At 45.6% G+C, this 25,702-nt stretch overlaps 1 protein-coding gene across 12 annotated transcripts in view; it reads right to left on the bottom strand.

Annotated features, from left to right (window-relative positions):
• THRA (thyroid hormone receptor alpha) overlaps window positions 1–25,702 on the bottom strand; it is a 1,122,562-nt gene that overhangs the window by 920,746 nt on the left and 176,114 nt on the right. The window contains exon 1 of one of the 12 annotated variants that reach the window (XM_068262443.1): window positions 15,897–16,035. The exons of the other annotated variants lie outside the window; for them this stretch is intronic. The gene's annotated coding sequence lies outside the window, so the exon portion shown is untranslated. Of the gene's footprint in view, window positions 1–15,896; window positions 16,036–25,702 lie in introns of those variants that run through there. 12 annotated transcript variants of the gene reach the window in all.

Below are 25,702 nucleotides of genomic sequence, written 5' to 3'. Positions count from 1 at the left end.
CAAACCTGTCCTCGTGACTCCCCAACAGTGCATGTTTTGCAGGCAGCCTCACCTATGCACTGGTGGGATATTTAGTGTCTCAGCTAAGTGGATTCCATGTAGATGAGACACTAATTACACCACCTAATTACACCACCTGTGCATACGTGAGGTTGCCTGCAAAACATGCACTGTTGGGGAGGACAGGTTTGAGAAACACTAGTTTAGCCTGTCTAATTCCCCCTCATTTGTGTCTAATCACAAGTTGTAATCTGATCTCTCCCCGTGTCACATGAGTGCCGTGGCAAAGATGGCAGCTCATTTGAAAGCACAGGATATTAACAATATGTCTGCATCCATGAATCAGGAAGTAGACACACTGCAGATTTATTGCAGGATTTGTATCAGCTGTAACAAAAATAAAAAATGTGTAACGGTTATTATGCTTATCTTTTAGAGCAGAGAGGACGTTCTGAGTTCAGGTCCGCCTTAAGGATTGGTGAGAGACCATCATACGTTGCTTTCTCAGTAGGGCACCCTGAAATACCATCCAATGTATAACTAATGACAGCTGCGGCAACCAAGAAATTTACAGGATAATAGAATTGATTTGATGTAACAACATTAGATGTGCAAACTGCCAACTGAGAAACAATACAAATATAATTATTTTGTGATTTTATCTCCTTGAAATGATCCGAGAACCACATGTTTACCTACAGTTTCAAATACATTCCTTGTAACAGTAGTCTGATCATGTACACCCTTGTACATTAGCATTACTACGGGTCTGACAGCTTCCCCTGCCTTCTTATAGTCCTTGGTGGCAGTCTAAAGTTAGCCACACACTAATCGATGGCCACCAGATTCGACAATCAGATCAATCCCTCAAATACTTCCAAACGCTGTACATAGATTTTCAGTAGATTTCAACAGGTCTCCCTCATCTATGTGTACCCTGCAGAGTGTTGGCAGCGTAGCTTACACTCACCTGTCCTCCAATGTGTGTCTTCTCTCTATTGCTGCCTGGGCTCTCCTCCCCATCGCCTGTGTCCTGTGGCAACTGGCAAACTAGAGGCCAAACGCTAGAGGCCGGATGGCATGTGCTTTACATGACCATGTACTCACTAGGCCTCTGCTGTTCCAGGGCACGAGTGGTGAAAAAAAGAGACAGAAAGGAGCGGCCCGGGAACAGTTAGGGAGAAGACAAGCATCATCACTTTGCACATCGGTCGTCCCAAAAACAAACACAGCTACCGACATTTGTTATTAGGATGCAGACCAGTACTCCAATAAATTGTTTTGTTCATCTGAACACTGAGTCTTATGCTGGTTCTTGGTGTTATGGGTGGTGAGTCGTGATGAACAATCTCCCCCCATTTTTAAATTCCGTTACATTTTACTCTTTTGGCGCCTCTGGTCTGCATCCTAATAACAAGTGATCCACCTATGGTGGCAAGGAGTTCTTCCTGATTTCTATCTACAGAGAGCGACATCTTATACCTGAGTGGGGTCAGGTACTAATTCTCCCCACTGGCATATGGAGTGGTTGCCTAGGGGCAACCTATGTTTGTGAGTATAACCTTTATCAATAATTTATAATCCAACTGTTTGAAGATATTGCACAATTTGGGCTCTCGGTCTTTTGTTTTTGTTATTGAAGTACAGCTACCGACATGCTCCCACCCACTGCCAATCGAGTGAAATCTTTTGTCTGTGCAATTGACCGATTCAACCAATTTGCCAAACCAAACCATCATTTGTGGCATCGATTTCTAGAAGGTTTGATTAGAGTGATCGAATCTACAGGATATTGATAGGAAAAAAATCGTTAAGGGTATGGCCAGACTTCACAAGTGTCACGGTTTCCCCGTGACACTGCCGATTTGGAGACGGAGTCACGGCATCACAGGGCACTGGTCAAATGTCCCGCCCTCACAGAAGAGTTTAGGCCAATAGCAGAAGTGTACCTGTGAGCGTCATTGAACGGAGGCATACACAGGCAAATCTGCTTTTTATGGCCATGGAAGAGAGGAGGGGGAGCTCGAGAGCGGATAAGATGTATAAGCCAGTCGGGCTCATGTAAATATAGAGGAGTGTGCAGAAGACAATTCTAGGAGAGAGAGCCGTAGCTGATAGCGGAGGGAGGAGGAGGCAGAGACGAGTCAGCTGAGAAGCAGCCCACACACAGACACGCATATAGTGTGCTGCTGCTGCACGTGAGAGCCAGCCAGGAGGGGGTCTGCATGGGCATGTCATCTGAAAGAGGAGAGAAGATCAGCTCACTCAGTGGGAGGAAAGAGGAGCCTCTGCCAGGAGGAGAGAAGGGGAGAAGCGAGTCTCAGCTGGAAGGGGCTGGGGAGGAGACAAGAAGATCCTGAGCCGTGAAGGAAACAGGAGATCAGTAGAGAGGCTGCATGGTAAGGTTGTTATGATGACATCTAACCTGAGGCTTAATTAGCTTACTGAGGGCACCTTTTACAAAAGATACATCCTAATTATTTTTTTTAAGAATATCTACATGGGGAGACCAGGGCTGGATTACCCAACATCTCAGGTAGTTGCCATAGAAAAGAAGTGTCTGGAAATGTAGGCACCAGATACAGCAGTATACTGTTGCCGTTACATGTAAATTCAGGGCGTGGTTGGAGGTGTGGCAAGGGCGGGGCTTAGTGTCCCTTTTTCTCCTGGCTCCAAAAGTTGGGAGGTATGGTATTACCATCCTTTCTCACATATCTGTGATGTCTTGGGATCTCTTATTTGCATGTGAAATGTGATAAGGGATGTCTATAAAGCGTTCCCCTCCTGTTTGTGTTCATGCCACTAGTCATCAGACTTGATGTGCATTCATAGCCATTGGGGCTTCAAGGAACAGGAAGTTGTCAGGTGATCAAGTACAACCAAAGAAGTGTTGTGTACAATAGTATACAGAATCCTGTAAATAGTTATAGTAAGAGTGGACCTAGTTCACCCTCTCTGATTCCCTCAGCATTTGTAAACCTCCTACTTGACTATTCACCTATTGGTGATGATGGGATGGGTGAGAAGTTTAGACAGTTCACCGAACCCCATTCAGTCCAATCAAGCTGCAAATGTACAGGAAGTCTGCATTGCAAAACCAGACATCCAGGAAATAAAAGATGAATTATGCAAAAGTAGAAATAATTTAGGCTCTGCAAATTATCATATGCTCCACACAACATGCATTGTAAAAAACCACAAGCCTAAACTATAGTACTAAGTGTTTGTAAACACAGATGGTGCTCCCATGTGTTCAGGGGGAGTAAAATAAATAATAAATTAATTGAATGATATGGTAACCGGTTCGAGACCTGCCGTAGTTAAAACTACGCCGCGCTGATGGCTGCCTAAGCCTGATATGGCGTAGTTTTAACACTGCCCAATCCTGTGCACATAGCACAATTTCCCACCAGCACAGATCTCCGTTGTTTAAAGACAGCTGAGCTCTGTAACTTGGTCAGAAGCCATTTTTATTGGCTCCTGACCTCCTGATCACTGTGAGCCAATTACAGGGATCAGGAAGTGAAAAAAGAAAAAAAAGGCTCTGGTCCAGACCAGAGCCGTTGTTCCGAAAGGAGTTAAAGAGAACCTGAACTGAAAATAAAAAGTCAAAATAAAACATACACAGGTCATACTTGCCACCCATGTAGTCTACTCATCAAATCCCTTTCTCCTGTCCTGCGTCCCATTTGTCCACTGTGGTCAATGAAATTCTCTGTCCTCCATTTTTAAGATGGCCATTACCTCATAACAGCTTCCTGGTCAGCACATTGTTAACATGGACATTACCTTGCACTTTCAGTTGTAATTGACAGCAGCTGATATACAACTGACAGCAACTGGTATATTTCAGTTCTGACAAAATCTTGTCAGAACTAGAAGGGATAACTGTAAGAAGAAAATGGTGAGCTTCTGAGAGGAACTGATGGCAAGGTAACTATGTAATGTTATTTGCAGCTACATCATGTGTTTTTTTAAAATAATTTTACTCAGTTCAGGTTCCCTTAAAATTTATTTTATAAATATAATCATACCTTACAGTTGTTTTCAGTTTTGTTGAGAGTAACAGCAGCCTAACAGTGCTCAGCTAGCTGCTCCTTGTCCTTATGCCTTTATAAGCACCTCTGGGGGCCTGCTATGGCACCACCTTTCTGTTCCTCAGCATACTTTATTTTGAGCATGCACAATTACATTCTTGCATGCAGGGGTGTAACAATAGACTGTGCAAGGGATGCAGCCCGATGGGGGGGAGGGGGGGGGGCTGAAGCCACAGGGGGCCCCATCCTGAGAGACTGACAAATTCTGCTCTCTGCACAATTGTTCTAACTACTGCATCTGCTCAGCCGTTCATAAAGAATCATGCAAAGTTTTGCAGACAAACATTTGTAGACAGTCACTATTCAGTGTGCAGCAAGCTCTTCTGTACAGCGCTCAGCCCCTACACTCTCTACCCCTCCCAAGTGCTGTGTACTGTAGTGATGCAGGAGGAGTCTAAAGGGGCAGTAATGCTCCATCAGAAATGGACAGAGTGAGTGTAATAACCTGAGGCTAGGAGCACACTCGTCTGTCAGTTTTCTGTATGAGTTTTATGCACGCCTGATTCACAAAGTGGTGCAAACTGTTTGCACGCCAGTGAAAAGCCCTTTATCACGCCTAAACTCAGTTTAGGCACGATAAGAAGAAACTCGCGCGAAATTCACACACGCAAAGTTTTGCGCACGCAGTCGCGCAGCGCGATGCGCCCATTAAACCCTATGGGCGCTACGCGCGGAATTGCGTGATTGCGCGCGCAAAACTTTGCGCACGGGACTTTGCGCGCGATCACCAGCACAAAGCGGTGCTAACTCAGCGATGCAAAGGTTATCACACCTAAAGTCTTTTAGGCGTGATAACTTGGTTATCACCGCTTTGTGAATCAGGCCCCATGTGTGAAATCAAGCACGTTTTATCACAGAAGCTAAAGTAATTGATAGAGAAAATGGCTACAGTGCTTTACTGCTGCCTGTTTTTATCTGCATGGGGGTGGGGATGGGCGGAGGGTGTTTGGCAGGACTGGGCCCCATCCAAAGTTTTGTTGGGGGCCCAGTGATTTACAGTTATGTCCCTGCTTGCATGCAAACAGGGGGAAGCACTGGACTGCCAAGCTGTTGCAGAACTTACACTGTTAAAGGGCAACTGAAGTGAGAAGAATATAGAGGCTGCCATAATTATTTCCTTTTAAACAATACTAGTTGCCTGGCAGCCCTGTGGATCTATTTGGCTGCAGTAGTGTCTGAATAACACCAGAAACAAGCATGCAGCTAATCTTGACAGATCTGACAATCATGTCAGAAACACCTGATCTGCTGCATGCTTGTTCAGGGTCTATGGCTAAAAGTATTAGGGGCAGAGGATCAGCAAGATTGGCAGGCAACTGGCAAGATTGGCAGGCAACTATTGCTTAAAAGGAAATAAATATGGCTGCCTCTATATCGCTTTCACTTGAGTTGTCTTTTAACACTGCTGCAGAATGGAGGATGTGACACGGTCACATGGGTGAAGGGTGTGCGATGCATGCGCAAAATAAACAAAAGGATGGGCAGGTCCAGAAGGACTGACATGGACCTGTCACCAGTAACTGAAGATAAGGGAGTGGAGCTTACAGCAAGATATACTCTGGGCTTTTTATGTATAAATTCCCCTTCAGTGTTCGTGTACCAGCAGGTATCTGAACATTCAATTAAAGCAAAGCATTTGTAGCGCTGCTTTAATTGACTCTCGCTGGTTCTCCTCACCCCTGTTTGCAGGAAAGCCCAAGCTGCACAACCACCAGAGAAATTCCAACTTACTTCAAATGAGGTTGTGATCCTTTAGTGCAACAATTTAGTCTTGGAAATCAGACGAGCATGTTAATTTGACAGAATAACATGCAAAAATAATGGTCAGAGTACAGAAACTAATCTGGTTCAATGCCCAAGTTCAAATGCTCATTTTATGAAGGTGCTTAGTAGTAAATACATTTTAAATATGCATAATTATCTAAGATATTGAATTTTCTACTGCACTGAATCACAGGTGTCCATTCCCTCCTCATCCCCCTTCTCGGGTCATGTGTGTGTGTGTGTGTGTGTGGGGGGGGGGGGGCGGCCCATGTAACGGGGGCTGGGCAGGTCAGCTTGGCAATGCTCTCCCAACCCTACCGACTACATATTCTTGTTATTTAGGAGGGGAAGCAGAGTGAGGAGCTAAATCTGTTCAGCTCAAATTTTCGCATTTTAAATAGCAGCAGTGAGCAAATATATATTTATTGTTTTATTTAAAAATACATTTAAAGGCATTTAGTGCTAAATGTGGAGATAAAACTGGAAGTTTTGTTTTTTATAGTCACTTAACCACTTTTGTGGTTCACTACAGAATATCTATGTCAGGCAGGACTTCAGTTCCTGCCCAGTCACGTAGATGTCAATGGCAGCGGATAGCAGTCGCTTGCTCCCCCACGCTCCCGCCGCCGTACTCACCGCCACCCGTTAACGGGAAGATAATCGCAGGCATCAATGAGATACCGCAATCTTATATAACTTCCGAAGTAACACATCCACGCATTACTTCCTGCTTAGCTTACTTAAAGTACGCTAATAGGAAATAATGCGCCTGGACATCTTGTGGCCAAATAGTAAAATTACACCTACACACAGTAAAATTACACCTACATACAGTACATTTAATTTAATAAAAAGACCCATATATACATTTAAAATTAACCCCTTACCTCCCACACTCTCCCATGGTTACCTAAGTAATATATATGAATATATATGCATTAACCTCCTTGGCGGTAACCCCGAACGTAGTTGCCGATTTGTTTAATTTTTTTTTTGCTGGACGCAGCTAGCACTTTGCTAGCTGCGCCAGCACACTGATCGCCGCCGCCCCGCGCACGATCGCCGCTATCCGTCGCGCCGCACGCCCCCCCCCCCAGACCCCGTGCGCTGCCTGGCCAATCAGTGCCAGGCAGCGCCGAGGGGTGGCCCGGGACTCCCAATGGCGTCCCGACGTCAGTGACGTCATCCCGCCCCGTCGCCATGGCGACGGGGGAAGCCCTCCAGGAAATCCCGTTCTTTGAATGGGATTTCCTGATCAGAGATCGCCGAAGGCGATCGAAGAGGGCGGGGGGATGCCGCTGAGCCCTGGGCTCGCTACATGATATAGGAAAAAAAAATTAAAAAAAAACTGCTGCGCTCCCTCCTGGCAGATTTTTTTATACCGCCAGGAGGGTTAAAAAAAGACAAATAAAAAAATACATAAATAGTTACCTTGGGGACTGAACTTTTTTTTTTTTTAATATGTATGTCAAAAGGGTTTACTAATGTCATTTATGAAATTATGGGCTTGTAATTAGTGATGGATGCAAAATTGAAAAAATGCACCTTTATTTACAAATAAAATATTGGCACCAGACATTGTACTAAGGAAATATGTTAAACGTTTTAATAACCGGGACAAATAGGCAAATAAAATGTGTGTGTTTTAATTACAGTAGCATGTATTACTTTAAAAATATAATGGCCGAAAACTGAGAAATAATGATTTTATTTCCTTTTTTCCCCCCATTAAAATGCATTTAGAGCTCCACGGTAGTAATGAGCTTCTTATAAGTCGGATATCTGTATATGTGGCCACTGTGCTACTGGTATCCTTAAATACTATCTATGACAGATCCATCATCTAATGTGTGGTTGCTTGTACCTTCTATTCCTATGGCTCATATGTTCTAAGTGAATGTTATTTTGTATTATGTTAAAAACCTCAATAAACGTTTTTTGAAACAGAAAATGCATTTAGAATAAAATAATTCTTAGCAAAATGTACCACCCAAAAAAGCCTAATTGGTGGTAAAAAACAACAAAATATAGATCATTTCATTGTGATAAGTAGTAATAAAGTTATAGGCAAACGAATGGAAGGAGCGCTGAAAGCTGAAAATTGCTTTAATACAAATGGGGAAAAACCCCTCAGTAGTGAAGTGGTTAAGATACTTATGTCTGTTATGGATGAGGACTTTGTACATCATTACAGCAATCTGCCCTCCTTTAGATAGTGCACGCACTTTTTGCTTTAGCACTGAGAGGCTGAGCAATAAGATTACTCCTCAGGAAATGCTCTCCCATTCCTCACTGGAACAGTACTAGTAGACATGGGCATCAACAATCACAGATTTATTTTACTGCGTGTCCTCGAGACATTGAGGAGACGGTAAAGATAACACATTGAAAAAAGGTCTGCAGCTATGTTTAATTTTATGTGTACAGCCTGTGGATAGATAATACAGACCATGCCACAGTGGGAGGTGGAGGAAGTCAAGTGGAAGTTTCAATTACTCCGGTTCTTATGCGAGCTCTGTATGCTAGTAATGAGAACTGCCGCTGAATGTGAATGCAATGCTTCTGTGCATCAATCTGCTGAGAACCTTTGGAGAGAGAACCGGTATTTTATTAATAGCATACAAGTTTATCTACTACCATCTCTTCCGTTACAGAGGATACCCACACAGAATGCCACTTAGCTCTTTTTTCATCTCACAAGGGTAAATCAGATAAATCCAGTAGTCTGGGCCAGCTTCATAACCTTTAATACACAGTTTTCAAACAGAGACAGGGACTGCTGTCTTATGTCACCACAAAGCTTCTCTTAAATTTTGGAAATAAGTATGCCAAGTGACTTGAGTACTGAATTACCTGAAGGACTCCCACCTCCTGTGGGCTGAGTCTGTAGCTAAAACTTGCCTCAATTACTGAACAACTTCAAAGACCTACATGGGCAGCACAGTTTATTACAATAATGGGCAGCACGGTGGCAGCGTAGTGGTTGCCACACTTGCCTTGCAGCGCTGGGTCTCCGGTTCGAATCTCAGTCAGGGCATTATCTGCCCTGTGTATGTTCTCATCGTGTCTACATGGGTTTCATCCGGGCACTCTAATTTCCTCCCAAATCCCAAAAACATACAGATACGTTAATTGGCTTACCCCTAAAATTGGCCCTAGACTACAATACATAAACTACACGATACATAGACATAACTATGATAGGGATTAGATTGTGAGCCCCTCTGAGGGACAGTTAACCTCCCCAGCAGTATTGACAGATTTTCCGTCCATACAAAACATGCTGTGAACAGTATGAACGTGCATACACATCAATACTCTCCTGCACTGTATACTAGACCCTTGCTTGACACATTTTGGCAAGTTACAGGGAAAAAAAAGTTAAAAAAAAATAATTTTATCACTTTTTGTACAGAGATCCTGGGGAAATTGAACGCCCAGGAGGTTAAGTGATAAGGCAAAATACTCTGCACATGGCTGCGGAAGACGTGGGCGCCATATAAATACTAAATAATAATAATAATGGCTATATGTGACAAAATGGATTAGGGAGGAGACAGAACCAGTGATCAACATGGTCCTGACATCACACTGTGGGATGGGTTTCACCACAATCTTAGCCATACAGAGCCCCATGATGATCAGTCTGAGAAAAGGAAAAGATTTCTCATGGGAAAGGGGGTATCAGCTACTGATTGGGATGAAGTTCAATGATTGGTTATGGTTTCTCTTTGAGTCTCTTGATTTCTGAAGCCAAATAAATCACTGAGGGTTTTGGCCCACTACAGTGCTTTTAGAGCTGTGCTAGGCTAATTAAAGTCAAACCGAGCAATTGCCAGTTGCCAAAATCAAAAATGCAGGTCCTGTTCAATTATTTGAGTGATTTATTAGAGGATAGTGCAGGCCCCAAATTGCTTTCTTCTAAATCGCTCCGTAATTGCTCCATTTTAAAATGCAAAATTGCTCTCAGCATTTTGAGAGTGATTTTGCAATCGCAAGTGGTCGTCCAGCCTGTTAGAAGGCCAGTGCTCCTAAGGTATGTGATAACTCCAAACCATAACAGTAGAAAACGTTTTGAAAGTAGTATTAGCATCTTTATCACTTAATACATTCAGACCAGTTGCTGTTGAAATTAATTTTTATGGTGACAATACCGCTTTAACCACTTCCTATAACACGGATGGTTATAAATGTCCTATTTGTGCACGTTTAATGCAAATAAGATGTTTATATACGTCCTTGTGCACCACAGGAGCGCTCATGCATGTAAATGTGCAAGAGCATTTGTTCCCTTCAGCCTGTGGAATGAAGTGGTTAAAACAGGATTTTAAATAGGCGAAGACAATATTGACTAACAAATAAAATGATATTTTGACTTTTTTGTTTTTACATTGTTAGATGGCATGTTTGATTTTGTATTGTACTGTGCTACAGAACATGATCACCTATATAAATCAATAATAATAACAATACTATCTACAATTGTCCAAGTTCAAGGTTTGATGACATAACAATGTAAGCAGAGGAAACTGCATATTGTACAAATATGTATTACTCAATAAGCTTTCATATATTTATCATACAAGTAACCCAGTGGCTTTCACGAACAATGGACACTTCTTCAGGGGTGGTAGTTAGGTCAGAATATGTTATGGAAAAATCCGATGAGCTTCACATAAAGGGATCAAACCACATTGTTGGCAGTTTACACTAAGCAATAAAGTTGCTCCAAAATATCAGTATGCGTACAGTCATATTCCTCCATAAGATCAAGAGTTTTAAAAGTAAACCCAAGGTGAGAGTTTTATGGAGGCTGCCATATTTATTTCCTACTAAGCAATACCAGTTGCCTGGCTATCCTGCTGATCCTCTGCCTCTAATACTTTCAGCCCTAGACCCTGGACAAGCCTGCAGCTGATCAGGTGTTTCTGACATTATTGTCAGATCTGACAAGATTAGCTGCATGCTTGTTTTTGGTGTGATTCAGACACTACTGCAGTCAAATAGATCAGCAGGGCTGACAGGCAACTGGTATTGTTTAGAGGAAACAAATATGGCAGCCTCCATATCACTCTCACCTCGGGTTCACTTTGAATATCCTTTAGGCCAGAGGAGTAACTATAGGGGAGCAAGAGTCCCTGCGACTATAGGGGTACCCCGACTACTTAACCAATTTCCAGAGAAGGCATCTAACCCATCCTCCAGCTCAGGTGTTTTCGTGGCCTTCCTAGGTGGGGGATCACAATGGCCACAATTGTTTAATGACCACAAGGGGGTGGGGTTGGGAGAAGTGTGGACGATAAGTGGACCCTATCAAAGTTTTGCTGGGGGAACACCTCTGCTTTGGGTTGGAAATTTCAACAGATAGGATCATAAAAGATTAACCACTTCAGCCTACAGACCATTTTACCCTTACTATTTACCCATTTTAACACCTAAAGTCATTTTCACCTGTCAGCTCTCCTCCCATTCATTTGGAATGGGGTTTTGGAGGGGATTCATTGTATTTTTTATTAGTAAAAATGTGTGGTGTGTGAAATTTAACTTTCCGGCACAAGAAGTTTTTTAACTTTCATTATTATGAATGGACATGATCCCTGACCGGGGTCATGTTCATTCATTCCAGGCAGTGCGATTGGTTTGGGGAACCCTTGCTCCCCTTCCCCAATCGTCGACAGAAACATGCCGCCGGGAACGAGTGGTGGTCATGCGTGCAACCGATGCTGTAACACTGGACGTGTATACACATCCAGTTAGACTTGAGCGGTGTCTATCTGGACGACTATAGTCGTCCAGATAGTCTGAAGTGGTTAAGGGGTTGATGCATGAACTTGCGGTAATATTGCCGTGCACAAACATTGTACGGCACTGTTACCTTAAGGCTCTGTTCACATCTAAAATCCAAATGGTTGATGGCAGCGATTTTCTTTTTTTGTGCTTTTTTCCCCCTCCCGGCGCTTCACTGTGCGTTACGATTTTGTTTAGTGGCGTAGCTAAGGAGCTGTGGGCCCCGATGCAAGTTTTACAATGAGGCCCCCCCCCCCAAGCACGCTATAAATAACAATTAATATGGTGCAACAAAACCTGCCAATGGCAACCACAGTGTCAGAGGTGCAAGAAAGGGGTGGGGAACAGCTTGTTAATGATTACCACTATTCAAAGTATCTATAGAAGTGATTATTATGAGCACAGGACCAATAGAGAGCTAATACTGTAGTTGAGGGAGGGCTCTTCAGGGCCTCTCAGGCCCAAGGGCCCCGATGCGGTCGCTACCTCTGCACCCCCTATTGCTACGCCCCTGATTTTGTTTTGTGCAAAGCGCTTTTGTAAGCGATTCCGTTTTTTCTTTTCCTGACGTCAGTCAGGAAGTGAACTCTTTGACCCGGAAAATCGTTTTGTTTTTTTTAATTTGCCGATTGCGTTTGCGTTTTTAAGAATAAATACCTATTCTTATACTTATAAATATTTATTCTTAAAAATGCAAATGCAATCGGTAAATTAAAAAAAAAAAAAAGATTTGTCAGCGTTTTGCGTTTTTCCTATACCTTCCATTGTAGCAAAATTGCCCCGAAAATGGTACAGGCACCGCCTCGGGAAGCGAAAAGCAGACGAAATGCGCTGATATGAACCTTCTCATGGAGATTCATTGCACAAGCGTTTTGTGGGCGATTTTGAAAATCTCCTGTGCTTGAAAAAAGGCGAAAACACCCTAGATTTGAATGAGCCCTCACTACTGGCACGGTGTTGAGCGAGTTACGATATTAGAGCGACCTGCAGTACTCGCCTAGCGCAACGGTTGCTATGATAACACACGTTACTAATAAGAGTTGCCATTAATAGTGTGCTTTACCATAGCAACAGTCATGCTAGTTAAGTACCACGCATTGCACTAACAGCATAAATCACAGTACACAGTGCTGGTAGTAAGGGTAATATTGCCGTGTGATGTCTGTGCATGGCAATATTACCGCAAGTTTGTGTATCGAGTCCAATATCCTGCTCTGAGAGGTGCTTAGCTATCTACCAGATCACATGAGTTTTTTTACTCCTCATTATAGCCTTGTGTCTACATTGGGGAGGCAAGTCCACCACTAACCCCGCTATTTTTAAAGTTTTTATCTATTTTTACACTACTGGGGCCTTTGTACTACTGTATAATTACCGTGTCCACCCCTGGTGGAGAGGATTTGGCCTATTCTTCTGAACAACAGAGAGCGGCTTCTTAACCTCTTGAGGACCGTGGGCTTAAACCCCCCTAGTGACCAGGCAATTTTGTTCAAAATTGGCCACTGCAGCTTTAAGGCCAAGCTGCAGGACCGCACAACACAGCACAAAAATGATCCCCCCCCCCCCTTTTGTCCCCACCAATAGAGCTCTCTATTGGTGGGGTCTGATAGCCCCTGCAGTGTTTTTTTTTGTTTATATAAATATTTATGTTATTTTTTTTTTTTAATTAAATTTCTGCATTTTTTAATGTATCTTATTCACTCCATCCCTCCCACCCCCCAGGCAGCCAATAACGGCGATCGGCTGTCATAGGCTTCAGCCTATGAGAGCCGATCGCTCTCTTCCCCTCCAGGGGGACAGCCGTGTCACAGTACAGCGCTGCTGCCGATCGCAGCGCTGTACAATGCAATTAAGCGGCGGTTTCGCCGTTACAGTCTCCCAAGCGGCAATCGCCGCTCGGAGACTGAAGGCGGAGCTCCGCTCCGCCCACCAAGTAGGAGATGCGCGCGCAGCGTGCGCGCGATCTCCTGCAAATGCAAGCCCCAGGACTTTACGCCAATCGGCGTTAGGCGGTCCTGGGGCTGCCGCCGTGGCAAGTGGTTAATCCTTAGTGGGGACAGGTCTAATACTCCCCACCTGCCTAAATAGTGGTTACCTGGACGATAACCCATACTTGTGAGTATAACATCATACTTACTTTCTCATTCTCACATTTCCAGTACATACTACAGTATACTGGGCTCTTGGTGCGCCAATCCCCCCCCCCCCCACCAAAGTGGAATTTGATTGGTTCATTTTCAAGCTGTATACAAAATTTGCATAATTCTGCATCAACTGGAAATTATTTGTATCATTGCCCATACCTAGTGAGCACTGTGCCTCTATTTGGCAACTGCATAGGATGTTAGAAGGACCATTCTTCTTTGGAGAGAAGGAATTACACACACATTTAAGCCCTGTCTCCCATATGCAGTTGCTGACCAGGGGCACAATGTCTTTAATAAATATATGTGTGTAGATTTAACTTTATATTGGTCAGTCAGTCTGCTCTGTGTGTGTGGGCCAGGGCACACCAAAAAGTGCTAGCGTAATCGCAAACCGCTCATCGCTTTTTCTAGTGATTTTTCAGAGTGATTCTAGGCATGTGCGTAGCAATTTGCTAATCCAGCCTAGCGATTTTTGGAGCATTTTAGTGTACTGTTTTTTATTTTTTGTTACAGTAGAGCTGGAACTGAACAGCTTCTGTAACAAAAACGCTTAGAAAATCGCTATGATCTAGTGCTTTTCAGAGTGATTTTCCACTTTCCTATATTTAAGGTAGCCATACACTGGTCGATTTGCCATTAGATCGACCAACTGACAGATCCCTATCTGATCGAATCTGATCAGAAAAAGATCGTATGGCTGCCTTTACTGCAAACAGATTGTGTATCGGTTTCAGGCTGAAACCGATCACAATCTGTTGAGCTGCTCCTGCCGCCTGTCCCCCCCCCCCCCCCCGTATACATTACCTGAAGCTGGTTCCGGGTCCTCTTCTCCGCGCTGCACGCATCCCAGCATCCTGCACCGCATCCCAGCGTACACTGTGTCACTCCGTGACCAGGAAGTTCAAATAGAGCGCCCTCTATATGAACTTCCTGGTCACTGGAGTGACATAGGAAGTTGATGTACACTGGGATGGAAGCAGGAACAGAGCGGTGCAGAGCGGAGAAGATGCCCGGGAGCCAGTGTCAGGTAATGTATACTTGATCGGATCGGCCGCCGCTAACAACGTGCTCCCTACCCGCGGGCGATCGACGGTAATTTCCCGCACGGCGTGATCGACGGACCGATCCGATTTCGGGAGGAAATCGGATCAGCGGGTGCGTTTAGCGTGAACGATTGGCAGCAGATTCAATCCCAGTGATCGAATCTGCTGTCGAAACGGGCGCAAATCGGGCCAGTGTATGGCCAGCTTTAAAGAGGAACTTCAGCCTAAACAAACATACTGTCATTAAGTTACATTATTTATGTTAATTAAAATAGATAGGTAATATAATCTCTTACCCACCCTGTTTTAAAAGAAAAGGCAAATGTTTGATTTCATGAGGGCAGACATCTTTTTTGGTTGAAAGGAGGTGATAGGGAGCATGAGACACAGTTCCAACTGTCCTGTGTGCTGATCACCCCTCCCAGTTGCTAGGCAACATGAATAACAACAAAGGAAATCCCATTATGCTTTGCACAGCATCGGGGAAGAAAAGCCCGGGCAGTTTTCTCTGATGGGTGGAGCTTAGCTAAAAATGCAGCTAAAAATGATGCTTTGGTAAGAAAAACAAAGTTCTGATGCCTTGAAACTGTTAAAGAAACACCAAGCCTTTTCAGTTCTGCTGAGTAGATTTTTAGTCCGGAGGTTCACTTTAACATTCAGGCTAAATCGTCTCAGAAATGTGTTTGCGTTTGGGAGAAAATCACATAGCTCTGGTGTGATCCATCCCATTCAAATACATTAGCCAAACATTTTTCAAATGTTTTTAAAAGTGCTCAAAAGCGATCTTGATGCGCACCAGCCGTGTGTGTGAGTGTGTGTGTATATATACGTGTACACTTATGCCCTGTATGCTTAACCACATGCTGTACACTTAAGTGTCCTGTACACAAATGATGTACACTTGCACTGACCTACATGCAGTACACCCCCTCACTATACAAACATGCTGTACATTTACCCATGTACTGTACCTATCCTCTGACCTGCTCTGTGCACAGCTGGTAACAATTTGAAAGTATTAAAAAGGAAATCCCCATGAACAGAACATGCTGCCATACCTTCATTTATCACCTCTCAGTTGGATTCTACTCCTCTGCCCCTCTCCCCAAACTTCATCCCCTTCCGTGCAGAGGCCTCCTCCACACATTGATTGACCCAGTCCACATTATCAGTCAGCAGTCTGTATATGGTATACTGGAGTTCTGTGACAGCTTCCCGCTATCACTTTATCCTGTGAACATAGATTACTAAGCATTACTTATCTATCTGTGATCTGTTATCTGCTTTTTTAGCCAAAAGAATGTACTCTTTATCTAAGACTTGATCACGCCTGAAAAGCAGACATATGATCAATGTGATTTAAATATGTATAGCCTATACTTTTATTAAGGTATATTTTCTCGCTTTTTAAATGCCAAAGCTTTGATGCTGTCTTGTAGAGGAACATCCCCAGTGGCGTAGTGCCCGCGGTCGCAACGGTCGCCGTGGCGACCGGGCCTGGCTCCTGAAGAGGCGGGGGAGGGGCCCGTGGGGGGGGGGGCACGTCTGTTTGGAGTGCCGACCGTGCGGCCCGTGAGCGCTATTGGGAGGGGGGAGCCGCGGGGAGGGCAGCCCGACCTCTTCCTCCCTTCCTCTCCCCGGGCCCCCCCCCCCCCTCAGATGCAGAGTGAGCGCGCACGGAAGCGCTGTAGGCAGAACTCACCTCTGTCCCTGCGTTCCAATCACCGCTGATCTCCTCTCTGCATAGAAGCTGATACACACTGCTTCCAGCTAAACAGGAAGCAGTGTGTATCAGCATCTATGCAGTGGGAGGAGATCAGCGGCGCAGGGACGGAGGTGAGTTCTGCCTACAGCGCTTCCGTGCGCGCTCACTCTGCATCTGAGGGGGGGCCCGGGGAGAGGAAGGGAGGGAGAGGTCGGGCTGCGGCTCCCCCCTTCATATACAGCACCTACCTACCTACCCTATCCTATCCTGGGGGGCAGCTACCTACCTATCCTATCCTGTGGGGCAGCTACCTATCTATCCTATCCTGGGGGGCAGCTACCTACCTAACCTATCCTGGGGGGCAACTACCTAATCTATCCTGGGGGGGGCAACTACCTAATCTATCCTGGGGGGAGGGCAGCTACCTAACCTATCCTGGGGGGGCTGCTACCTACCTAACCTATCCTGGGGGGGGGGCAGCTACCTAATCTAACCTATCCTGGGGGGCAGCTACCTACCTAATCTATCCTGGGGGGGGGGCTGCTACCTAACCTATCCTGGGGGGGGGGGCAGCTACCTAATCTAACCTATCCTGGGGGGCAGATACCTAACCTATCCTGGGGGGGCAGCTACCTAATCTATCCTGGGGGGGGGGGGCAGCTACCTAACCTATCCTCGGGGGGCAGCTACCTAATCTATCCTGGGGGGGGGCGCAGCTACCTAACCTATCCTGGGGGGGCAGCTACCTAATCTATCCTGGGGGGGCGGGGGCAGCTGCCTACCTAACCTACCCGGTGGGGGGGGGCATCTACCTACCTAACCTATCCTGGGGGGGGGCAGCTACCTAATCTAACCTATCCTGGGGGGGCAGCTACCTACCTAACCTATCCTGGGGGGGCAGCTACCTACCTAACCTATCCTGGGGGGGGGGGGTAGCTACCTAATATAAGCTATCCTGGGGGGGCAGCTACCTAACCTATCCTGGGGGGGCAGCTATCTAATCTATCCTGGGGGGGGCAGCTACCTAACCTATCCTGGGGGGGCAGCTACCTACCTAACCTATCCTGGGGGGGGGGGCAGCTACCTAATCTAACCTATCCTGGGGGGCAGCTACCTAATCTAACCTATCCTGGGGGGCAGCTACCTAATCTATCCTGGGGGGCAGCTACCTAATCTATCCTGGGGGCAGCTACCTAACCTATCCTGGGGGGCAGCTACCTACTCTAACCTATCCTGGGGGGCAGCTACCTACTCTAACCTCTCATGGGGGGCAGCTACCTACTCTAACCTATCCTGGGGGGCAGCTACCTAATCTATCCTGGGGGGCAGCTACCTAATCTATCCTGGGGGGCAGCTACCTAATCTATCCTGGGGGGCAGCTACCTAATCTAACCTATACTGGGGGGCACCTACCTAATCTAACCTATACTGGGGGCACCTACCTAATCTAACCTATACTGGGGGGCACCTTCCTCATCTAACCTTATACTGGGGGGCACCTACCTCATCTAACCTATACTGGGGGGCAGCTACCTATCTAACATATACTGGGGGGCAGCTACCTTATCTAACCTATACTGGGGGGCACCTACCTCATCTAACCTTATACTGGGGGGCACCTACCTCATCTAACCTATACTGGGGGCAGCTACCTCATCTAACCTATACTGGGGGGCAGCTACCTAATCTAACCCATACTGGGGGGCACCTACCTATCTAACCTATACTGGAGGCACTTACTTATCTAACCTGTATTCGGGGCACCTAGCTAGCCTATACAGGTGGCAACTATACTGGCTACCTATATTGGAGGCACCTACCTAACTAACCTATATTGGGGGCACCTACCTATCTAACCTATGCTGGGGGCAACTATTCTGGCTACCTATATTAGAGGCACCCACCTAGCTAACCTGTACTGGGGGCACCTATCTATCTAACTTATACCGGCGGTGCCTGCCTATCTAACCTATACTGGGGGCAACTATACTGGCTACCTATGCTGGAGGCACCTACCTGGCTAACCTATACCGGGGGCAACTATACTGGCTTACCTATGCCTGGCTACCTATACTGGGGGGACCTTTAGCTGGCTATAGGGATTCGGATATGTGTGTGTGTCGGGTGTTGCCGGGGGAGGGGGGCTGTTGTTGCCGGGGGGGGAGCCACATCCAGATTCCGCATCGGGGCCCAGAGGTTTGTAGCTACGCCACTGAACACCCCACTTTGTCGAGGTCAGCCATGTCTTGTTAGGAGGGTGGAGGGAGAGCAGAGGAACCTGGCACATACAGACCTCTGATAATGGGGAAGCGTTTATAAATTATAGGTAGTCAGGGGGTTCTCTGATCTCTTCACGGAAGCAAAAACATGGTTAATCTATAATTACTTTTCTGGTCAGAGGGCATCCTGGGGTTGATTTAATATAAGCATAAGTGAACTTTTCTGTGATGGAAGCACAAGAAGATTAAATTGGCGCTTCACAAATGCCTGGAGTCCAGTTCTAACTACTTGGCCACTACTGATATGGATTAACTGTACTAACCTGAAAACAATTTGATCCCGATCACAGGCTGGTACACAGACTTTATATCTGTTTATGAGTTTTACCCATAAATTAAGCCATGGCTCCATAAATCCATTTACTGTAAATTCATCTTTTGTCTGGCACAATCCCTCCTAACTAAATCCTCATGTTTCTTCATATATCATCCCCGCAACCATTCACATACATTCAACCTCTGTTGGTATGCACTGGAGGGGAGAGGGGGGGGGGCTCAATATAATATACTTTGTGTAGGGGAGTGCTGGCACAGAGACCCCCAGAGAAGTTCTTTGTAAGAATGTGGGCTAGATGAAGTTAACCTTGAATGCTGCTCAGCTAAAGCTAAATGATAAAGTGGAGATATACCAATTTAGACGTGACAGGAGTCAATGTGTTCGTTGAAAGATGTGGATAAGGATGCAGGGCCGCTACTGAGAATGGTGCAGAACAAGAGAGATTACACATGATGGATCTCTGCGGAGGTGTCAGCGGTGGGTCAGCAAGAAAGAAAGAAAAGGTTTAAAGTAAAGAAACAGTAGAATAGCAGCGAGACTCCATGTTTGGCCACATATATGAAATATGGGAGGGTAAACATAATTTAACTGGCATCAACAAGTAAAATCAATCAGTAAGATAGTCAATCCGTAATTCTATTCTAGAAATATTCCAGCTGAGCTAAAACGGAACACCAGACATCCTAACAAACATCTTTCCCAGCATAGAGCAGAGACTTCCTCTAATCAGCAAATCTTCTCTCACCTGGGGAGTGGAGGCAGCGGCATGCAAATCAAATTTGCAATCAAACAGAAGCTGTGTACAATGAATCAGCTGCTGGCTAGCTACTACTATGTCTGATATCCGAATCTGCTGTGAAATCGTTAACACAAATGTTAACCAATAGATTTCCACCCGATCTGTCCAGGCGGAAGAGTTAATTAGATCGCCGGCAGGTTGGGAGTGCGTCGTTAGCGGCGTTTGGTACGGTGACGACCGACGCAGCAATACCTCACCTGTCCGGCCGGTGCGAGTCCCCAGATCCCCGCAGTTTCTCACTTCTTCCGTCATCTTCTCTGTCTTCTCTTCACTTCCTGTCCCGTCCTGTGAGAAGGGCAAGGGAGCTCTGTTTGAACTTTTTGCTTGTCACAGGATGGGACAGGAAGTAAAGTGAAGATGGAGGAGGACATTGGAAGAAATTAGAGACTGCAGGGACCCGGGGACTCGCACCGGCCGACCAATATACTTGATCAGGCAGAATGGGCAATATTGGTCGAAAGGAGTCGGCTACTGTTTATATGATTTAGATTCACACAGAATTTTTGGTTTCAGAGCATGGTGGCACAACATCATTCAGATCAATTAGTGAAGGAGAATCACATAAGATCTGGCTTTTAGTGTGTGGGCCACTAATCAAACGACTTTCAATCAACCACACTGTAGTTGATCACCCAATAAAGTCAATCGTTTAATAGTTCGAGGCAAAATCAAGTAACGTGTGGGTACTTTCAGCTAAGAGTTCATGTGATCCTTTCTGTCCATAGCAGTTATATGTCCAGTGTTCTGGTAGCGATGCAGGGGTGTATAGGATAGTAGTCTTGCCTTTCAGCACTGGATCTCAGCCAGGGCACTTTTTGCATGGAGTTAGTATGCTCTTTTTATATCTGCGTGGTTTTTCTCTGGGCACACCAGTTTCCTCCCACATTCCAGAAACATACAGCTAAGTTAGTTGGCTTTCTCCTAAATTTTCCCTAGACTACGATGACCATATGACTACGGTAAAGATTAAATTGGGTACTTATCCGTTAGCCGGGCGCATCCTCTAGGTGGCGACAAAACCCCACCAGAGTTACATCTTTCCCTACTATCCATGTCGGCCTGGAGGGGGAATAGTAATTTGCGCCACCTTCCGGATGCGCCCGGCTAACGGATAAGTACCTTAAATTGTTAAAGGGGCACTGGCGAAAAATGGTAAAATGTAAAATATGTGCAAACATAAACAAATAAGAAGTATGTTTTTTTTCCAGAGTAAAATGAGCCATAAATTACTTCTCTCCTATGTTGCTGTCACTTACAGTACAGTCCTGGCCAAAAGTTTTCACAAACTTTGCTGCTAAACTGCTTTTAGATCTTTGTTTCAGTTGTTTATGTGATGCACTGAAATATAATTATAAGCACTTCATACGTTTCAAAGGCTTTTATTGACAATTACATGAGATTTATGCAAAGAGTCAGTATTTGCAGTGTTAACCCTTCCTTTTCAGGACCTCTGCAATTCAACTGGGCATGCTCTCAATCAACTTCTGGGCCAAATCCTGACCGATAGCAACCCATTTTTTCATAATCACTTCTTTGAGTTTCTCCGAATTAGTTGTTTTTTGTTTTTTCACCCGCCTCTTGAGGAAAGACCACAAGTAATTAATGGGATTAAGATCTGGGGAGTTTCCAGGTCGTGGACCCAAAATTTCAACGTTTTTGTCCCCGAGCCACTTAGTTATAACTTTTGCCTTATGACACGGTGCTCCATCATGCTGGAAAAAGCATTGTTTTTTTTTTTTGAAAATGCATTGTACCTCACCAAATTGTTGTTGGATTGTTGGAAGAAGTTGCTGTTGGAGGGTGTTTTGGTACCATTCTTTATTCATGGCTGTGTTTTTTGGCAAAATTGTGAGTGAGCCCACTCCCTTGGATGAGAAGCAACCCCACACATGAATGGTCTCAGGATGCTTTACTGTTGGCATGACACAGGACTGATGGTAGCGCTCAATTTTTCTTCTCCTGACAAGCCTTTTTCCAGAAGCCCCAAACAATCAGAAAAGGGATTAATCGGAGAATATAACTTTGCCCCAGTCCTCAGTAGTCCATTCACCATACTTTCTGCAGAAGATCAATCTGTCCCTGATGTATTTATGGGAGAGAAGTGTCCTCTTTGCTGCCCTTCCTGACACCAGGCCATCTTCCAAAAGTCTTCGCCTCACTGTGCGTGCCGATGCGCTTACACCTTCCTGCAGTCATTCCTAAGAAACCTCTGCACTGGTTGCACTCCGATCCCGCAGCTGAATCCTCTGTAGGAGACGATCCTGGCACTTGCTGGACTTTCTTGGATGCCCTGAAGCCTTATTAACAAGAATTGAAGATCTTTCCTTGAATTTCTTGATGATCCTATAAATTGTTGATTTATGTGCAATCTTAGTAGCCACAATATCCTTGCCTGTGAAGCCATTTTTATGCAGGAAGGAGGAGAAAAGCGATGCAGCCTCCGTAGAAGCGCATAGCGCGAAACGGCCGTAAGGTTCTTCATCCTCTACACCCACCGCACCTCATCCACGTCCACTCTGGGTATGTGCCACTTTTGCTACATATGTATGTTTTAATATGTTCATTATGATGGATCTATGAATAAAGTGAATGACAGCACTGCCGGCGCTTTTCTCCTCCTTCCTGCATTTAGACTTATCTCATGTCTGAGCACGCTGAAGATTTGCACCATTCATACTCGGCTGTGTGTGACAGTGCTGTCCCCTCCCCTCTCCTCATAAGAGGACAGCGACTGCAGTGCCAACGTTTTTGTGTATCTTTTCTCTATGACACCTTATGAAGCCATTTTTATGCAACGCAATGATGGCCGCATGCGTTTCTTTGCTGGTCACCATGGTTAACAATGGAAGATCAATGATTTCAAGCATCACCCTTCTTTTAACATGTCAAGTCTGCCATTCTAACCCAATCGCCTGACAATGATCTCCAGCCTTGTGCTCGTCAACATTCTCACCTGAGTTAACAAGACGATTACTGAAATGGTCTCAGAAACTCCGACCAATAATTGAACTTTATCCCAATCAGTAGCTGATACCCCCTTTTACATGAGAATTCTATTCCTTTTCACAAACAGACCATCAGGGGGCGCTGTATGACTGATAATGTGGTGAAACCCCTCCCACAAGAAACTCTGAGGACAGTGGTACTCCTGGCAGTTTCCTGTCTGTGAACCTTGTTGCATTGTGGGAAATAGCTGTTTACAGCTCTTTCCAACTGCCAAAAAAGCATGCAGCAGCTACATCACCTGCCAACAGTAAAAATGTCACCATGTAATAAATGTCAGAATGTAAATCAGGGATTTAAAAGATTTTACAACGGGCAAACACTGACTAAATCATTTATACATAATTATAAAAATGAAGCACTTTTTTTATTACATTATTTTCACTGGAGTTCCGCTTTAATGACAGCAATGAAATGCAGTGGAAAGGTTTTTTTGGGATTCAGTTAATTTTCATGGCAAAGGACTAAGCAATTCATCTGAACACTCTTCGTAACATTCTGGAGTATATGCAAATTTCTATCATGAAAACTTAACTAATTTCACTTAACCAACTTTTCTAATTTCCAATATTTTTGTCAGTCTCAAAACTTTTGGCCAGGACTGTAGGTAGTAGAAATCTGACAGAAGTGACAAGTTTGCTCTGTCCAACTGCCAAAAAACTGTGTAGTGAGCAGGGAAGCTGGCCAGCATCACTGTTTAAATGCTTTTTAGGGAATATTTTTATAAAAGAATAAAAGCCTTGCTGAGAATCCCCTATAAAGAGATGGACTAGTACAAAACCTGTCGCTTCTGTCACATTTCTATTACTTACTGTAAGTGACAGCAACATAGGAGAAAAGTCATTTATGGCTCATTTTACTCTGGAAAAAAAAACATACTTATTTGTCTGTTTGAACATGTTTTAAATTAAAAAAAAAATCGCCATAGTGCCCCTTTAAGTCCCTCTGTGGACAGTTAATGACAAGACTGTGTATGCTCTGTGGAAAATGTCAGCGCTATATACTGGTAAATACTAAATAATAATAAAAGAAGGACACCACTGGGGCTTCCCTAGGTGTAAACCAATGCACTCCTAACCATACATCAAGTAATCTGTAACACTGACAGCAATTAAAAAAAAACATTGAAGAGAAAAGAAATGGAAGAAAATTAGTTTTAAGAATTAAGCCAATTTACCAAATGTCAAGGCTTCCTCATTCAAGTTAGGCCCTATACTATCTGCACCACTCAGGAAGCAAGCAGACGCTTCATGGAACTTGAATTCCAGTGGGTGCAATTGGGGTTAACGTTTAAACAAAGGGAACCCACGCACACACATATCAACCAGCTACCGTATTTCGCGCCGTATAAGACGCTCCGGAATATAAGACGCACCCAGGTTTAGAGGGCAAATTCCAGGGAAAAAAAGATATAAACTAAACTTGGAGCGTCCATATTTTAGGAGCGTCTTGTACATGACCTTCACCAAATGGTGTCCTCCTGTGTCCTGCTGTCTGCCCCCAGTGTCCTGCTGTCTGCCCCCAGTGTCCTGCTACCTGCCCCCAGCGTCCTGCTGTCTTCCCCCAGTGTCCTGCTGTCTGCCGCCATGTGTCTGCTGTCTGCCCCCAGCGTCCTGCTGTCTTCCCCCAGTGTCCTGCTGTCTGCCGCCATGTGTCTGCTGTCTGCCCCCATGTGCCTGCCCCATGTGCATGCTGTCTGCCCCATGTGCCTGCCCCCATGTGCCTGCTGTCTGCCCCCATGTGCCTGCTGTCTGCCCCCATGTGCCTGCTGTCTGCCCCATGTGCCTGCCCCCATGTGTCTGCCCCCATGTGCCTGCTGTCTGCCCCATGTGCCTGCTGTCTGCCCCATGTGCCTGCTGTCTGCCCCCATGTGCCTGCTGTCTGCCCCATGTGCCTGCTGTCTGCCCCCATGTGCCTGCTGTCTGCCCCCATGTGCTTGCTGTCTGCCCCCATGTGCCTGCTGTCTGCCCCCATGTGTCTGCCCCCATGTGTCTGCTGTCTGCCCTCAGCTGTCTGCCCCCAGGTTTCTGTCCCCCATGTGTCTGCCACCAGGTTTCTGTCCCCCATGTGTCTGCCCCCAGCTGTCTGCCCCCATGTGTCTGCCCCCAGGTTTCTGTCCCCCATGTGTCAGCCACCAGGTTTCTGTCCCTCATGTGTCTGTCTGCCCCCCGTGTTTCTGCCCCCGTGTGTGATCGCCGGGTCCCCCCTGCTTGCCCCCCTCCTCGTGTCCCCCCTGTGTGTTCTCGTCGGGTCCCCCTCTAATTGAGAAGCGGCAGCTGCTTACCTCCTCCATCTTGCCCGCGGCGATTGAAGACATCCGGCTTCTGTCGGGCAGCTTCCTCTAGTGCCGGCTTGTAATGACGCGTCATCGATGATGCGTCATTACAAGCCGGCACTAGAGGAAGCCGCCCACAGGAGCCGGATGTCTTCAATCGCCGCGGGCAAGATGGAGGAGGTAAGCAGCTGCCGCTTCTCAAGTAGGGGGGCCTGAGCGCACACGTTGGTGACACGAGGAGGGGGGCAAGCAAGGAGGGGGAGGAGAGGCCACAGCAGGACGCACAGGCAGGGAATCCCCGACGGCGGGTCGCGGTTCGTATCGGCGGGCGTTCGTAAGTCGGGGATTCCCTGCCTTTGCCGTATAAGACGCAGGGACTTTTTCTCCCCATTTTTTGGGGAGAAAAAGTGCGTCTTATACGGCGAAAAGTACGGTATGTTTTCTAAGGAACCATCAAGTCTCACCATTTAAAATAATGGGATGTAGCTGACCTAGATGTTTAAGCATAGAACACAAAGAATTGACA

This window comes from Hyperolius riggenbachi, chromosome 12, assembly GCF_040937935.1.
Source record: "Hyperolius riggenbachi isolate aHypRig1 chromosome 12, aHypRig1.pri, whole genome shotgun sequence".
In the NCBI taxonomy this organism is placed as follows: domain Eukaryota; kingdom Metazoa; phylum Chordata; class Amphibia; order Anura; family Hyperoliidae; genus Hyperolius; species Hyperolius riggenbachi.
The sequence above is the reverse complement of the archived record's forward strand: the minus strand, read 5'-3'. Positions and strand labels throughout refer to the sequence as shown.